At 36.2% G+C, this 17,180-nt stretch overlaps 1 protein-coding gene across 2 annotated transcripts in view; it reads right to left on the bottom strand.

The window, feature by feature from the left end:
• Positions 1–17,180, bottom strand: part of LOC106663385 (mucin-5AC-like) — a 71,614-nt gene that overhangs the window by 26,957 nt on the left and 27,477 nt on the right. The window contains exons 1-2 of one of the 2 annotated variants that reach the window (XM_014388201.1): positions 10,131–10,152; positions 6,212–6,280 (exon numbers count right to left, since the gene is read on the bottom strand). The gene's annotated coding sequence lies outside the window, so the exon portion shown is untranslated. Of the gene's footprint in view, positions 1–6,211; positions 6,281–10,130; positions 10,153–17,180 lie in introns of those variants that run through there. The other variant, XM_014388200.2, reaches the window with a different exon arrangement.

Genomic DNA, 17,180 nt, shown 5'->3' with positions numbered 1-17,180 from the left:
ATGGCAGAATTGAACTAAAAGTACAAGACAAATAAAATACTGCTAGGCGTTCACGACTTACTCACGGTAAAACAAATACTTTACAGTTCTTCAATCTTCAATATGGGCTTACACAGGCTGGAACTGGAGGGCTAAAAAATCTAACTTCTAACAATCTTACATCTAATCCAGTCAGATATCCTCCGCACAATCATCGATGATTTCTTTGTTAATAACCACTCAGACCCCTTAAAAAATCCCGATACCTTAAATTATCTTTTCACTCTAACTCCCTCATCCCATGACCTTTTCACCCTTCCTACTAAAACTTAGGAGGTTGAGGCGCACATAATCCACATCGGGTTCATCTCACGCGTCGAGGAGGATATCCGCTTACTGCATAACTTTTATTGCATGCAACGGCTTTTATTTTTTTTTTAAACACGTTTTCTCCCTATTATCAGATTATTTAGTCTATCTGTCAGATATTATGTCCCCCTGCATACCACAGGAGAAAATCTTACAAAAATAATTCCCATCGATTTCTCGAAAGGAGTAAAACTTAGTAGAAAGGATAGATCAAATTTTTCTAGATTTGTGGATGGGATATCGCTGATCTGCCGGCTTCAAATCTTCTTCGATTGGGAAAGTGAAAGTATTCGTCTCGGACCCAATTAATGATGGGGTTTAAGTGTACAAGCTTATAAAGCTCGGCTTACCGTGGGATTTGGTCGGTTCGAGCTCTCTACCGATCTTGAAGCCCGTCATCAAGATAACAATAATATAAACGTTTACATCTTCGAACTTTATTATTATAAAATTTGACCCGATTCTATACAAATACCAATTTTGCATACTCGTTACCATTATTTAAGCATAATTTATAATGATTTGTTGACAGTTTAACTACAGGGCGTATGTTCTCCAAATTTATGCCATGTTTGGATTTATAAAAAAAAAAGATTTCACCTCATCCAGACGAGGATGTAAATTAAATATTAAAATAACTGTCAGACGGAACAGGGGGAATCCTCTACGGCTGGTTTGTTAAGGAAGGCCGGCAGTTGACACACTGACATACAACCGAAGGTACGTTCATTCACTCGACCACTTCGCCTTTCCGGGGCAAATAACGCACGTCGTTTGAAAAAAAATACTGTTATTTCAATGAGTTTTACCAATAGCTATTATACCCTGAGGAGAGAGAATTAATTCCAGCCTATGTTTTACAATAAAAACGTGACCACCTTCAACAGGTGAAGAGCTTTCGTTTTCGTTTTAGCGGGTTTTTATCCTTATTAGCAATTCAATTTTTTTTATCTGAAGCTTACACTGAACGGAAGTGTTATTCCTATTCGAGGCGGTAAAGATAATGTGAAATTCGTCCTAATCTGCCCATTTTTGATAGATAAACGTTTTGGCCCTGTTTTTACGGTTTTTTAAGAGAAGGAGGCCAGGGAAGATGACAGCGCAGTTCGTACCCATCAGACAAGCACACCTTTAATAAACTTACAACAATACTTAAAACTCAACAAACTGAATACAAATCGCCGACTGTGGAACGCGACAAACTACTAGAAATGATGAATGATGGAGTGAGTGCGGTGTTCAATCCTTTTAAAAAGATAGTTCCTACACACAGTAAAGTTGTTTTTCAACGATACGGATTTCGAGCTTTAAGCTCATCATCAGGTTGAAGGAATTCTACAACCACGTCTCTCGACATAGATTGCAAAGGTGAACCGCCGATTAAATTAATTAATTAAATTATTTGGACGTTTAGTATTATTTATGCACATATTCAAAATGGGAGGTAGATCAAAATCTATTATATTATTAATCAATTTATCTCCATGTTCAATTTTACATTTTTTAATTTCAAAATTTTCAAACCAATCTAGTTCTCTCCCTTTGTTGAAACTATGTACCACTGTTGTATTTAAATTTGAATTGAAATTATGTTTCGCTTCTTTTAGATGGTCCTTAATCCGAAAAAAAATTCTATTTAGGCAATAATATTAAGCGTCAAAATAATTAAATAATGTGTGGTGATTAGTGACCGTTAATCGATATTTATTTAGAAATCGTGAGATGCGGTCTGGTGTGTTGTAGGTTTCAGAAAAATATTTTCTTTATCGTGCCAACGTTTCGATCTTTATTGAGATCATCTTCAGGGCCTGGGATTTACAAACATTGTTTACATATAACAATTACATTTTGGATGTGGAAAAGTGAATTTCACTTTTAATTATTATTCGTCACTCTCAACACGATAGACAAGAATGACACATCTACATGGAAAACAAACACTTTGAGCCCTGAAGATGATCTCATTAAAGATCGAAACGTTGGCACGATAAAGAAATTGTTTTTCTAAAGCCTACGTCACACCAGACCGCACCTCACGTTCTCCAAATAATCATTGGCTAACACAACACGTAATTTATTAATTTAACCCCTACAACCCTTTATATATCCGAGATTTTTACTTAAGAAGAAAGTCTTAAGGAGGGAGAATCAAATAAAGATTTTCAAAAATCTTCTCTTTATATTTCGCAAAAGAGGAAAACCAGTGAAATTAATGTGCAATTTGGCAGAGTTATAGAGCATTTATCTTCCTCTTACTTAATTACATCTCCCTTCAATATTCTGAACGAACGAGAAGTTCTGTATAAAGGGATAGACATTATAAAAGACAGGCACATGAGAACAATTTGGAAATGTTTCAATCAAAGTCCATTGTGTATCCATTTTTTAGAAAAAGGAACCATGTTCAAACGTCATGCTAGATGGACTAAGTTTTCAAATTCACCCGTGAAGTTTTAGAATTCAATTTTGCTCAAAAATGGTTTTGAAAAACATAAACGAATAGAAAAAGTCGAAAATGTCAGATTTTTTCTGGGTTCTCAGCCTCAATTGAGATTTTATAGGAAATCTCGGCTGACATATTTCTACGTCCTCTGACATGTTTTACTTTCTATTAGAAAAGGTTACGTTAAGGTTTGTGGGCTATACCACGCTCCTAGGAGAAAAGCTTCTGGATTTGATCTCATTAGACCTAAAATTCTGAACCGTTGACCGACAAAAATTCCTCAGGTCAGTCCTTTAATTCTCCTGTGTTCTGAAAATAATTCATGATACCCAAACCAAAAGAGCCAACATGTCTCCTAGTTAATCTTATTAAATGTAAATGTATCCGCATTCGCACGTTATGCCATTTTTATCAGGCGAGTTGGTTTGGCTATAACCACATTGGAGGTTAAGTCCAGAGTCGCCATGTTAGACTTTGAGAAATAAAAAATTACACTTGTCTGCGTACCAAGGCACACAGGGCAAAGAGAAAACGAACAGGGGAATAAATTGGCCAAGGAGAGTTCGATGGGGACTATATTGGCCCTGAACGCCCTGTGGCGCATCAAAAACGTGAATCCGTCAGACAAATCGATCAAAAATAAGTCCTTCTAATGGGAATGTAGCCCAAGAGGAACATGAGAACCATTTCATCAAAAGACCATAGCAGAAACTAACGGCAGAACTACTAAATCTAGGGCGTGTCAGGACGAGAATGATGAATTGCTGACTGGACAATGCAAACTCCGGAGGCATATAGACTCTGAACAGCAGAAACGCACTGTGCAGATATTGCTAGAAAGAAGAAGAAACACAAAACATGTCCTCTGTTGTAAAGATTCCTATTGGCAGAGAAAAACCCTAGGTCTAAAAAAAAAAACGAAAATCCTTAATAAAAGGTTACTACATCCACTACTGACAGACTAACAAGACTACTAAATCTAGAACGCGTTACGACTAAAATGATATGGCTGCTGACTGCACACTGCAGGCTCCAGAGCAGCAATAGCCTGCGGTGATATTTCTAAGAAGAAGAAGAAACAGCAGAACATGTCCTCTGTACGTGCGAAGGCTTACGAAGGCAGAGATTCCTATTCCTTGGAGAAGGAAAAGCCCGGGCCTGAAGAATACACACAAAGTCCTTGATAAATCTTTGGATCCGGTAAAAAGTTTGAAGCTTAATGAGGAGGTCTAGACAATAAGGGAAATATACAATGAACGTACTGGTCATAGATTCCAACTTCTTTTCCAATCTAATCTAACATAGGACACGGTCTATATGATCATCAGATCTGATGAGTCTTGCTTTACAAAATTTATCTATTTATTTAAAATTATATCTATATTACGTCTTGATACGAATCGTCCTGTTGTTTAAACACCGCAGGTTAAAACAGCCGTTACTCAACCACCCCAGGGCGTATCTTGTTATCTTGTAACGAGCTTCCTTCTATCAGAAAGCATGGAGTTCATCTGGTTAATGTTGCCATTTTCCGGTTATTGTTCTTAACATACAGATTTAGCCAACTAACCGAGACCGGCGTTTATGTAACTTTATATAACTTGAAAAGATGTGCAGCTACCGTTTGATGACCTGATAGGAAGGTGATCTCACTTGCTCATAACATTTTAGAGGAGGAAACTTTTAATTTGTTTATTCTTGTAAAAAAACATTGACGGGAAAACGTTTGACTGAACTAAACGGTTTTTAGACTAGGCTTTGGCAGTCCGAAAAAATAGGTGTAAACGTAAATTAGTTCAAAAGAAAATTGCATCATCTTACTTGGATTGTTGTGTTCTGGCTAGAATAGTACTAACTAATTGCTCTACAGGTCTGATGACCTTTGTTAGAAATTATTCAACTAGAGGGATCTAACTTACTCATCCTTATTCGCAGATTGGGTACAGACGGGAAGGAAAGTTTTACGGATTAGAGTGATATTGGGGCTTTGAGTGGGTTTTTTGTAGATGGATCTTGCAGGTTCTTTATAAAGGGAAAATTTAGGTCTTTATGGATGGTGCGGTTGGAAGCATCGAAAGGATTGATTCGTGATTGTAAGGTCAGGATTCTGCTGAGATTGTAAAGCCTGGCTGAATCTCATAGTGCTATGTTCATATTGGTTTCAGTGTTGAGTTATATATGAGGATTTTTTTAAATCTAAGTTTAGATTTGTTATCTAATAGTGTTTTTAAGAAATCGTTATCATTGGTTCAGTCCTTTTAAGCTTTTCTTACAACCCGAGGTAGCGCATGACATTCGTTAGGATGCGGATGAGGTTATAATAAATTGGTGGCAGAGCGAAGCGAGGGTGAAGGTTATGTTGTATATAAAGTGGTCGGAGTTTGAGGATAAAATGACAGTGTCATCAGTATGTCTGTATAGTGGTTTCGGGATGGGAGTGGATATTAGCAGTATACCTGAATACAGTAACGGGCCGAGGAGCTACCTTGAGGAGAATGATTCTCGAATGTATTGCCTCTTTCTTAAGCAGGTGCAGGTAGGAATTAAGGTTGAGGGAAAGTGTAAAAGTAACGATGACCTTGAATTTCCAAAGCGAACCCAGGAGCAGACTCCATCGAGGAAGACCTCTGCAGCATTCTTCTTTTCAAGGACGTTCACTACACGAAGAAGGATTATTGGGGAAGAAATCGGGAGGAAAGTTGTACATGGGTATTATAGTGAGGTCGAGGTTAGTCTGGAGGTTAGACGTATGGGGATACGAAATCGGTTGTCTAGATACAGCCCAACCCAAAGAAAGCTTTTTTTGGTTGGAAAGGGGGGCTAGGTTGGCCTATTGTGGATAAATATTGGACATTAGTCAATAATGGTATATGAACCTTTTCGTTGAGCTATAACGGGGTTGTGAGTGAACAGAATAGTAGTGTCATCAGTATGTAAGGATGAGCCATGTAGGACCTAAGGATGAAGTGTGTAGGTGAAAAAGGTGGGTAGAGGATAGGGTGCCCTTGAGTTCCCAAAGCATATCCAAGTGACTGTTCGACATCGGAAAAGCACCCCGAGCCTTCTCAAGGGAAGCGATGATGTCACCATGGCACTGTTCAACCGTGGTTTAGCATTAAATACAAATTGATGGTTTTGGTTAGATTATAAGATTCGAGGATGGAGGGGGGATTAATTCCTCTAGCTTGTCCTTGCAAAAATCAATCCACACTGATTCCAGATCTGATTGATTGATGCTTAAAGGAACCTGAACTGTTTTTATGCTAAGGTTAAACGATACGTTACAAGAAATATAATCCTTATTGTTGACAAACGAGCAGTGGACAAGAAAAAAATTTTTGTTCAATTTTGGATTTATAAATGTATGTATAATGTACATAAGTATAAATGATATCTGTATTTATATAAATTTTTGCTTACCTTGTAACCACGTTTTTGATTAGGGTTCAAATTGATCGGTCATCGGTCACCAGATTCGTAATTAGTTTTCTGTAAACAAAAATATATTTTAAAATAAAAATGCATTGTATGAAATAAATAAAATTTAAATAATATACAATATTTACTAACAGGGTAAGGTTATGTAATATTATTTGTATCTGTTTTGATTTTTTATGCTTATGTTCATGATCATTTCTTCAAACGGCACAGAGATATGTCCTCGATGTGTACCACTTAATTTCTTGGCTCCATATAGAGAGCGTGTAGGCCATCCGATATGGGAATCGTGCTGGCGCACGGCAACGGAAATCTCGGTCTTCTGTTCTGGTTTTTGGAGAAAACAGGGAAGTTTACTTGTGTACAGTACTTGATAAATATCTCATTTTGAGATTGAGTGAATTTATTAGCGCGAATTTATAGTGTGAGATGGTCGATGGCAGAAGATTGAGTACACCATAAATCCACAATTAGATTAGTTAAATAATAATGAAAAGGGTTAAAATAAAAGTTACTCAATGGTTCCCACTTAATTTAGGGATGTCTACCAAGACTTCATATAGAGAGCGTGTAGGCCAACCGAGAACTGTATATTAGTGAAAACGCAGAAGGCTAAGCTCATAACCTCAATGAGCAGGGCAAAATCCACCAATTCAGAATAATTTGTAAAATAATTTTAATAGGCATCCACGGTTGATGGATGTTATTATGTGAAAGTGGTTCTTGGGTATTGCAGCTAATAAAACACTTGCAGCTCTAAGACTTTTCAAGCCTACGAGATTTCTCAAAACTTATCTGGAACTAGTAAACTAGTTAGCCATACCACAATTGATTGAGTTTACATAACGAACATTGTCAAAACCGAGATGCTCGTAATAATCGGAGGCAAATATGACCAGACACCGGTCGAACTTAGTGCCATTCACCAAACGTTATAACTTTAAACATGCAAAACTAAGAAAAGTATTCCAAAGAAGTTTGAAGTCTGTAAATAGCTCTCGACCAAAGGTGGACCATGGGGAATGATAACATTAATAGAACCAAAGGCAGAGGCCTCCTTTGCACAATGGATACGCCAAAGAATCTCATTTAGAAACCAGAACCATCTATCCTAGTTATAGCCTAATTACTAGTGATAAATACGTGTGCATATGAAATAAATAACAAACAGCTTGCAACTATAAAAATATTTTCAGATAGCTAGGCAGCTTTGAAAGTTCTTTGAGCCTAGGAGATAAACGCAAAACTAGTCCGGAATTGCTGCAGTGTAGCTGAAGCTAGTATTCGATGTGAAGGATAAGAGAGGTCTCGAGGCCATCGTCGTATAAGGTCGACGGGGTAGCTGGGAAAGTGTAAATAGGGCTTTGGCGATTTGGTTAAAAAATTACAATATTTACTAACATGGTAAGGTTATGTAACATTATTAGTTTTCTGTTTTGATTTTGTTATGCTTATGTACATGATCATCTACTTCATGCACAGAGATAGGGTTCATTTCTTGGCTCCATATATAGCGCGTGTAGGGCACTTTTGAATCCGCTAGTTGACAAAAGGAATTTTAACGTCGTTGTAAGGTTAGTGACGTAGTAGGAGCTTTGACAGGTTATCCGGGGGCTTTTGATCGGATGATTTGCACTGGATATAGAATAACTTGGCATAACCTTTAAGTTCTAACCCGTATGACCTTAGTGGTGGCAGATATGTCTTGTATAGAGTTGTAATATTTTTGACGGTCAAGACAGATTTCGGCCATAAGACTTCTTAGTTGTTTTGCAAGTCTGGTATGGCTATTCCACGTCAGTCAAGGTACAGTCCTAACTAAGCTTGAGCGGAAGTCGGCAGCGACAGTTGGGGGCAAGACTGTCCTCCAGTTTTAGCACTTGTCTTTAATAAACTTGTGTTCTTGGATGTCGGGATTTGTTTGGATTCGGGTTAAAAGACAGAATTTTGATGTTAGATGGTACAATTCAGCAGTATAAAGGGATGGGACCAAGAAGGATTGTGGGACGCCAAGGATTGTTTTTATACCCAATCGTAGGTGCACCTCACTCAGTAGCAGAGGTAAACTAAATAGGATTAATAAAGGATACTTTTTTGAAGCTTTTGATTAAAGATTTTACGAAATGTATTAACGTTTTATGCGATGAGCAATTAAATAATGTGCCTTGGATATTTTCCACGAAAGCGGGTTGGACAATGAACAGGTTCCATAGATGTATCGAGGCGTTAATTGATCGCCTTTCTGCTGTCTCGCTTTCGGATCACGGTTCCCAGTTTGCTCCAGTCTCGCGTGTTTTAAAGAAATTTTCGCTCTCATTCATCCGCCTCTTCTCAAAACTTCACTCTCCTCCTTTAACCGTAGAAGACTTCTCACATGACATCATTCCAATGTGATCATGTCCTTCGACCAACTCTGTTCCTAAAAGCGAATTTCTCAAAAACTTGTCACAATGTACAACTGCCCAACAAAGCATGTTGCAATGAGACAATTTTAAGATATCGGTGTTTCATATAAGTTTAGTCCTATACAAAAGATAATTTCGGTTCGGTACAGGAAAACTGGCCATCGGTGTCATAATGGTAATTCGCGGTTAATAGTGTGATGATTTTCGTGCTAGGAAATTGGTATAATCAAGGTGATCATTTGATCATTTCTCATTTGGCTTAGAAAGGATCGCAATCATCAGAAATTTTCTCTTTCTTCATTAAAGACAAAATGGGAAAAATGGGACAATCGGTTTGCCTTCAATAACAGCAAATATGTTTGATAGTTTGCTTTTGAATTAATAAATACGTGCTTTTATGGGAAATCGGTCATTTCTCATAAACTGTAAATAATGTTTACAATTCCTTCTCCAAAACTATTCTAAAACTTCTATTAAATTATTTTCGAAGTTCGTTGTTAAAATCAGTTGTTTATCATTTATAAAAACGTAGACTTTTCAGCGTGAAAACGTGATTTTTTCGGAAGAAGCAAAGAAATTGGGCTAAATTAAGAAGTTTCTATGTAATTTAAAAAGCAATAATGAATTAGTAATAAAAAAAGGAAAAAAGAAATCAGTTAAATTCGCTCTTTCAAAGCTATGAAAGGTAACTTCAGTAATATTTAAGCTTAAAACTTTTAAAAATTGTACTAGGACCAAATAAGAAAAGCAGAAATGCTGAGACGAGAGGGCACCAAAAAAAGGACGAAAATCCAGCCTTAAAGTCAAAAGGAAGTTAGAGGATACAACGCGAGAAAACTAAAGATGGGAATACGAATAAATAATAAATAAAGCAATTTAGTTTTATTATTATTATTTCGATTATAAAAATCCTGCACCATAGTCTAAAGGAAGTTGGAGGATATGCACGAAAAATCTGAATTACAAACTCTACTCTGAGCGAATAAGAAAGGCAGAAATCCTTAGACGAGAAGGTCCCAAAAAAAAGGAGAAAATCGATCACCAAAGTCAAAAGGAAGTTGGAGGATAAACACGAAAAGCTGAATGAGGACGGGTGGTTCATAAAAAATTCTAATAAATAAAATGAATAGTTTTTTGATAGCAAATTTCTAGTTACCCTTGTCTCAAAATGGCAATTATGATCTACGACGATTTTATTATCCCTAAGAAATTTATAAATATTTTTAAAAAAATTATTTTTAAAAGAAAATAAGTTCAAAAAGAAAATGAAAATGGGGAAAATTTGAATACCTATTATACTCGCTCTTTCCAAATCTGTGAAAGCTAACTTGAGACATTTTTAAAAAATATTTCATAATATTTAAAAAAAATTTAAAAATATTTCCAGAGCTTCCATTCTTTTTTTTTTTCAAAATACTCTCAGATGGACAAAATCTTAAAAAAAATTTTTTTTTAATAAAACAAACTTAGAAACTTTACCAGTTTAGTCAACTCACCCGGAGGAATAATTAATCGACTCGAGCCCTGTGATTAGTTGTATTTATTACGTAGAAACTGCTCCGACCCGTTGTCTCAAAATGGCAATTATGAACTACGACGATAATAAAACGTATGAATAATTAGTGAAATCGGTCGCTTTGGTTTGTCCATACGCATAATTAACTCTCACTTCCGGGTTGACCGTTCCCAAACTGATATAACAGTATAATAAGTTATTAATTGGTTTAAAAACAACTTAAAATTGCTATTGTGTAATATATCTATTATTAACAGGTATGCCAACAAACATTCATCAAGAATGGCCTTCCTAGGTACCATAACTCAGCTATCGGAGTTGCATAAGACGTAGTCTGTATCATCTAGATTTAATTGATGTTGGTTCACCTTTTACGGATTTTAAACCCTTTCTGTTGAGTAGAATTTCCTCTTTATTCCGTTGGGTTGTTTTATCAGTCTTTTTCGCTTGCCTCAGTATTTGTATATGTTTAGTAACCCAAGATTCCAGTTCTTTTTAAATTTGGTCTTGTGTTCGGAGGGTTCATTTTTTTAGAAAATTTATTTTTCTGCGTCGTTGCCTGCAATTCTATCGTAACCTGGATTTCACCTTACAATATTCCTAGGTTCAAGTTTTGCAGGGTATTTAGACAGTTCCTGATTAGTTTTATGTCAATCTCGTACGCTTCGATATCCTTCAACTGACAGTATTTATATACTGCAATGGCAAGGTTGTAAAATTCCTCATTATAACAAAATCCAACGGTGTAAAGACAACTAACACCGAATCTCCGGAAAAGTCAAAAATAAATCTTTTCCGTTTCTGTTATTCAGCAAAATAATTCAAACAACTCTCAAATAATGTGACTAAGCAATAAATAATATCTTTCAATTAATTAATCTTTATGTAAGGTATTGGTTGAAAAAATAAAGCCAGTGTCACGAGCGGGATTCGAACCCACGACCTAAATATGCCGCTGCTCTACCTCTTAAGCTATCGTGACTTCGATCCACTCGGACACCAACCTTCCGAATTTTCCCTCCTTTTTGCCATTTTTTGCCATGCCATACCTTACATAAAGATGAATTAATTGAAAGAAGTTTTTTGGTCAATCGGACCAGGAAATATAATGGAATAAATGGTATTTTTTTAATAAATGCTAAACAAATGGAAAAGAAAACTTGTATGAATGTCTGGAAATTATTATATTTTTAATAAAATTCTGAATGGGATTCTAATTGTTAAATTATATCTCCAATATCGAACTGTTCCCCCTGAAATGAAATTACAGGACAACCGATCAGACTGAATAGCTTCGTTATGATCCTTATTTTATAAACAGTTCGATAGTTTGGAAAATCCACATTATTGTTTTCCCTGATTTCCTCGTTGGATTCAAATTGAAGGGTAAAAATAGTTGCCTTGATTTTAAGGAACCTTTTATGGTGATACTAGGTCGAAAAATCCACATGTCCGAGCGTTTTTACCTATAGACCGAGAATTTTTGTTAAAGTAATTTTTAATTTTTTTTCCTGCCTTTGGTTCAGTTAATTTGTATCTTTACGTAGAGTACGTAAGTAGTTAATGGATGTATTAAATAAAGCAAAAAGGAGGGAAAATTCAAAAGGTGGGGTTGAGATGGGAAGTTAGTGCCCGAGGGGATCGAAGTCATGATAACTCAAGTGGTAAAGTAACGGCGTATCTAGCCGAAGGTCGTGGGTTCGAATCCCGCTCGTGACACTGACTTTTTTATCTCAACTTAAAAACCTTAATTAATTGAATGTTATTAATTGGTCAAACGGACCACGAAAAATAGTGAATTTAATGGTATTAAATAAAGTTAAATCTATAAAAAGTTACAAAAAGCAAAAGTGTTTTCTTGTGAAGTAGGCACAAAAAGCTTTTTTATGCTAAACACAATTCGAATTCGATTTAAGCCTCCTTTAAAACCATTAAATACAATACCATTTTTTGAAATATTAAAATAGATATTTTTCGGCTGGATAGCAGGGGGCAATTTTTGCTTCTAGTTGTTCCACTTAAAAATTTTAAAAATTCATCACTTCTCTGGATTTTATCCACATTAATAGCAATTTTCAATTAATCTTTATTAAGATATTAGTTGAAATGAAAAAGTCAGTGTCACGAGCGGGATTCGAACCCACGACCTTCGGCTCAATACGCCGTTGCTCTAACCACTTCACGACAGCTCAAGTGGTAGAGCAGCGGCGTTTTTAGCTGAAGGTCGTGGGTTCGAATCCCGCTCGTGACACTGACTTTTTCATTTCAACCAATACCTTACATAAAGATTAATTAATTTAAAGAAGTTATTTGGTCATTCGGACCACGAAATATAATGGATTAAAAGAGAGAATATCATTTCTTTCATGGTATGTCAACAATATTCAGATTTTAAGCCATTATAAAGCGAAAAATAAGAATGAAATTTAAAAAAAAACCTCGAACCTTTTATTTTATTTCTCCGGTTCTAATTTATTTACGGAACCGAAAGACAGGCTATTGCATGTAGTTGGTAAAGTACTAAATCACTCAGAAGTTTAAGGTAGATAAGTGGATTCATTTCAAATTTATCATTATTTTTGTGATTTTCAAAAAAAATTGGGACGCGAAATTTTGAAGAAAAGAGGTATTTTTTAATTAAGAATTTGTTTAAAAAAATTCTCCTACTATGATTCGTTATAATTACGAATTTACTTAAATACGAATTTTTGTAGCAAATAGAAATAGTCTTTTTTGGGATGGATTTGCCGGAACGCGGTTGACAATTTTTTCTCCCGCCATTGTCCTTTGCTTCATTTTAAAATTCATAACTACTCAGGATTTAATCCAAATTCAAAGCTATTACAACCTTGGAAAGAGAATATCTCTTCTTTCAGCCTAAATCAACGAAATATAGATTTTTTCAGTAAAAGGGAGAAAAGTTAGAATAAAATCAACAAAATCCTCTCATAAATTTAACTTTATATCTACGGTTTTAATTGATTTACTAAAACTCGGTTTATGCCAGTAAACTTTATAGTATCCTAAAATACTACGATGTTTCATGTGTTGTAGATCAGTGAATGCCTTTCATAGCTATCAACATTTTTGTGATTTTCGAAAGGAAGGCGATCTGAGAAATTTTTTTTGATTGTCTAAATAATTTGTATTCAGGGGTTTTTCGGGGTGAAAAAACGAATACGAACGTTTTTCTTGCTAGAAATATATTTTAGCCCAGCAACGCCGCTAGGTCACAAATTAGGTACTTGAATATTTAAGCACACGGTTTTTGAGTGAAACATGTATTTTTTGTACATATAAAAAATTTGTTTAAAAAATACCAAAAATTTGAATTCGTTTTAATCACTTTTTAAGCTCCTTAAATCCAAATTTTTATAGGAAATAAAAATAAATATTTTTTGTTCCGAATACCGTTGTTCCACATAAAAATTCATCACTCCTCTGAATTACAAACACAATTAACGTTAATACAACTTAAGTCAAGCTCGATTGTTCTTCTTTCAGGCTATTTCAATAAAGTTTAGATTTTATGTCACTATAAATGAGAAAAATAAAGATGAAATTTAAAAAAACCTTAAAACTTTTTTTTATATCTCTGCTTCTTATTTGTTAAGAGAGACTAGGACACCATTACATGTAGTTTATAAAGTTCTAAATTACCTTAAAATATTCGGTAGATCGGTATGTTCGTTTCAAAGTTATTACAATTTTTGTGATTTTTGAACAAAATTCGGACGCATTTATTTATTCGGAAGACCAAAAATTTGAAAAAAAGTTGTATTTGTAGGTTTTTGGGGGTAGGAAAGTCGAATAAAAAGGCTTTATGTAAAAAAATATTATTTTACTTTACTAAGTGGTTCGATCACTACGTCAGAATTGTTCTTGGCGTGGGTATCATAGATACTGAAATACGTAATTTGTGTATTTTCGTTAATTTTACTCGAGGCGAACAATCCAGCTTTCCAACGGTTGGGATAACGTGGAATATGGATAAAATTGAAAGGAGTTAGGAATTTTTAAGTCGAACACTGTTTAACATAACGTGTCACACTGAAGATGGTGTACAAAATTGTAATTAAGAATGACAGTTACAAGATTAAACGATAATAAGAAGTGAAACATGAATATCACAACTTAGATCGGAAAGGAGTTATTTATTCAAATCCTTGTTGTAAGCTATTTTCATATTTTTCCTTTTCCTTGTGACAGCCAAAATAGGTGTTTGCAAATTTCTAGCAAACCTGTAATGGACATTGTAGTTCCGACATATGTTTTCATATTGGTCATAAGAAGTTTCGATTCCTCCGGCCACCCTAGACCCTGAGGCCAGAAGCTGGTGGTATTCACGTATCCGAATGTCTGGCCGGGTCGCGTCCGTTTTGACCTTGGCTTTACTTTCTACACGCCGGCAACACGTCCGATTTTCGGCGAAAATCCGATTCTCGTCGGATGCCGGTGACCCCGGCCGTGAAAGCTCGACCGGCCGACGAAACCGCCGATTTATTACTCAGTTCGATCCTTCATTAATTCTCAAGAATATAGTTTGAAAGGATCGGCCACCTAGGAAATTGCATCTCGGACTACGAGGCTCGCACCGTGCCCGGTTTCTAGTCGGGGTGAGTCACGACTAATTCATAAACCAACCAATAGAAAATTTGACAGCAGTTCTTATCCACTTCTTACCACCTTATCCTAATCCTACTTAACCAATAGTTTCTCGAAATTAGGTTACGGCAATGAGTTCTTAGAGACAAGAGTTATCCTATCTGGCGTCCCACATGGGAGCATTCTAGGTCCTGTACACTATACTGCTAATTAGCCCGAACAACAACACTAACCTTACACAAATCCTAACCAAGCGACCTCTAAATCCAGGAGCGCCTTGAGATCGAAGAAAGTTGCAAAAATGACACTGAACGAGTTGAGTCCACCCAAATTACTTAATTAATTGAAATACCGGCATCTATAAAACTTAAATACTTGGGCCTATACTTAGAGAGTTAACAGATGTGGAATCTCCACTCAAGGCCCAACTAATTGTATATAAGACATTATTACTTTGACCTCTTCGGGCAGAGGGAGCCTAGCTGTGAGGTACCATCAAGCCGTTTAATATCCAAGCATTCCAACCAAAACTTCTTTGAAGACTTCTAGGACCGAAATCAGAAATGGCTGTTAAGTTCAAACGATCACTGTAGAAAACACTACTTCGACCTGTATGGAGTCATCTAATATCCAACTAATCTAAGTATTCCAGTCAGTCTTCAAGAGAATTTTATTAACTCCTTATTACGTCTTTAACCTCACAATCTCATGTTTCACTTTCATTTTTACAACCCAACCTAAACCTACAAGTCTAATTCTCTCTACTGACGTCTATATCAAAACCCTCCACGTCGCTTCAAACTACGATGGCACAGAGACGTTTAGACAGCAACGTTTTTTGACAAAGAGGCACCAATGCGCTGCATCCTGTCATTTCTCTACCTCTCTTCCTCATTGACTATCCCAGTTTACGGAAATCCTAGGCTTGTACTTCACTCTAACCTCACAATGATCAAGACTTTTCCATGCGACCGACTTTCGCTTAAATCAGATAATTAGGACTACACACTGAATTACCATACAAGAAACTAACAGAAGACTTGGGCAACTGAAAAGACTGTTAGGACTTAAATCTGTTTTGGCAATCAAAATCGAACTAACTCCATACAAGACATTACTGATATCACACTGGGCATTCGGGACCGAGATGTTGGATACTACTAAGCAACCTAATATCCAACTAATCCAAGCAGTTTAATCAAAAGTTATCAAAACAAGCTCCTTACTACGTATCTAATTTAACAATAAACATTATTCCCTTACTTAAAGAATCTGTTCCCACTTTTTTCAAATTTTCCATCCATTATAACTCTACCTTTTATGCCCAGTACATCACGACCCCTCCATGTTGCTTCTTACAATGGCCCCGAGACTGTACTAACTAAGTCACCGAGATCCTGGATCCTCAACCTTTCAATTAACCAAAATCACAGCCTCAAGTTTCGGTTCGCGCTACCGCTCAAGACCTCACTTTCTCCAACTTAAGAACTTACAACGAAGGCCCCGAGAGAGCAATGTTTCTCAGCAAGGAATTAAACCAACGCTCTGCTACCTATCAGTACGGTTTGACTACCTCTCTTTATCATTGACTTTCCAAGTCGTATCGACGATTCAAGCTCCTTATACATAGATCTCATCTGTACCTAATGTCCTAAAGTTTCGCTCCAATACTTCTGCCAATCATTTACTGCTCAAGCCCTTACACGACATTCCGTCTCAAAAAATCTTCATGACGTCTTAAACGAAAATGGCCTCGAGATGTATGTCAAGGCTTCTCGACAAGGAGAGAAAACCCCTCTGCATCTTCTTTATAGACTATATCAACGGTGGTCCAAGATCCAACATTCGTTTTGTTAAAACTTGACATATTCCTTTTTGCTCAAGTTTCAGTCCAATCTTTCAGGATAGGTTGAACCCTACAACTCAACGACTCTCCACTACTTCCCTACCTCAAGTACCCTGCAGAACCAAACCCAAAGAACCAAGCTCCTTTACAATAAAACAAAAATAGAGGAACCCGCACAAAAGAAAAATGTCAGCAGTACGATCTACACCGGCCTAACTGGGTGAAATGTAAGCTCTCACTTCATTGAATAGTGTACGAAACAGCTGGTTACTCCTGCTAAGTAATGCGGGGTAATGAACCTGATTTGGACTGTTTAATAGGCAAGAAACGAGGACGAACGAATCGGGATTATCAGAATCCAGGTTTCCTTCTACAGCTTTACAATTTTTTCCTTATCTAAATGAAGAAGGACATAGTAGGGCCGAGGGATTTTCAGTAATGAACAGATCTCTTCTTTAAGATGTCGTTTATTAAAATTAAAAAGGGGTTCTGATTACTTCATCCAAGACCGCTTGATTGCCTGAGGTCTTTCGATGTCATTTGTTAAAACCATCCTTCCCACTTGTACAAACAGCAATC

Source organism: Cimex lectularius, unplaced genomic scaffold, assembly GCF_000648675.2.
Source record: "Cimex lectularius strain Harlan isolate CLEC.00 unplaced genomic scaffold, Clec_2.1 scaffold195, whole genome shotgun sequence".
NCBI classification, from domain to species: domain Eukaryota; kingdom Metazoa; phylum Arthropoda; class Insecta; order Hemiptera; family Cimicidae; genus Cimex; species Cimex lectularius.
This window is presented reverse-complemented; position numbering and strand designations above follow the sequence as displayed.